Below are 1714 nucleotides of genomic sequence, written 5' to 3'. Positions count from 1 at the left end.
GAGGCCCCGTGGGGGAACTGGACACAAGAAAGAATTAGACAGAAACCACCAGAGTAGAGCCAGTAACTCAGCAAAACTCCCACAGCTTGGAATGGGAAGGCTTCCCTGGTCTTTGAGGCAGTGACAGGAAATCTGAGGTGCTTGATTGTGCTTCTAGGTCCTTCTTAACATTCAAACGTCTTTAAAGAACATTTTATGCGTTTATTTTTGGAACTGATGAATGAACGGACCTCACTTTCTTAATACCCAGGATTGTCACTGAAACACCGGGCCTAATTAGACACTCGCTTCTTTAGGCTTATAAACCTGAGTATGAACCCAGCCGAGGACAGTGCCTGGCTTTTGTCTCCTAGAAATGATGGAGCGGAGCGGGGATCCACCCCGGAGGCACGGGGCTAAGCGCTTCCAGATGCTTGTGGGGCAGGAAGATGAAGTGCACAGGCCCGGGCAGGCGACATACCTCCTGCGTGGTTCACCTCCCTCTTCCGCCTTCCAGTGTGACACCGACTGAGCTGGCATCCGTATCAAAGTCAAGAGACCGGCTTGGGGAGCCTTGGGGCCTCACTTCCTACGGCCTCCGTGATTTATTCCACCTCTTCTGGTGCCCTCAGGCTCCCAGGCCGAGGGGCTGAGTCGGTCAGGCGAGTCAGCGTTAGGGAGGATAAAGGTAGAGAGCCGAGGCCCCCACTCGCTTCCTCGTCCAAACCCGGCTGTCTCGATCAACATAGAGGTTTTTCTTCACTTTAGGAAGGGACCCGATACCACCCTGGATTCTACACCCGCACTGCCTGACTGCCCTCGGTGCTGAAGGTGGGATCCTAACCTGTAGCCTCTGCATCCCTGGAAAGCCCGTTAGAAAGGCAAATTCTGAAAATCTGAGTTAGGGTCACTGAGTCACCTCAGCGACCGGGCTGGGCAGTGTGACTTTGAGGAGGTCAGCAGGTGATTGCGATACACAATTAAATTTGAGAACCACAGCCAGAGAGTTAATGAGAGAACAAATGAAAAATGTAAAATGCTCAGGACTGCCTGGTGGCTGTTATTTAGGATCCCTAGAGTTGTCGTGACACGGTGGCAGGAAGTCTTTTCTAATAAAGCTTTAATTTCCAAGAATGCTGGGTATTCACAGACAGAGACACCCTTGGTAGGTGCAAGCTAAATCTCTTGGCACAAGGTCTTCTCCGTCTTAGCACTGAACAGGAGGAGACGTGTGTGTTAGAAGGGAAAAATCTACATCCCCGAGGGGAGAATTTATTAACGGGTCCTATTGTAGTAGGGATATGCTCCAAGCCTAAATTGGAAATAACTCCGGAAAGATAGGTGAGAGGTGCTTTCAGTGGTATTCAGATACCCTGGGTTGGGCCAGGGATTTAGCTCAGTGGTGCCATGCCTGCCTCACAAGTGCAAGGTCCTGAGTTTAAACCCCAGTTCAACCATGAGTTAGGGGGCCCTGGAAACAGCTTGGGGTTTTGATACTTTTTTTTGTTTGTTTTGTTTTTTGAGACAGGGTCTCACTATGTAGTTAAGACTGACCTGGAACTCACTATGTAGCCCAGGCTGGTATCAAACTCACAGTGACCCTCCTGTCTCAGTCTCCCGAGTGCTGGGATTATAAGTGTGCGCCATCACACCTGGTGGGTTTTGATACTTTTAATACTGGGTCAAGCATCAAGAATCGCCAGGAAAAGCTTTTCTGGCTGTGCAAGCTTTTTTT

This window comes from Fukomys damarensis, unplaced genomic scaffold, assembly GCF_012274545.1.
Source record: "Fukomys damarensis isolate Sample0158 unplaced genomic scaffold, DMR_v1.0_HiC HiC_scaffold_27, whole genome shotgun sequence".
In the NCBI taxonomy this organism is placed as follows: Eukaryota; Metazoa; Chordata; class Mammalia; order Rodentia; family Bathyergidae; genus Fukomys; species Fukomys damarensis.
The sequence above is the reverse complement of the archived record's forward strand: the minus strand, read 5'-3'. Positions refer to the sequence as shown.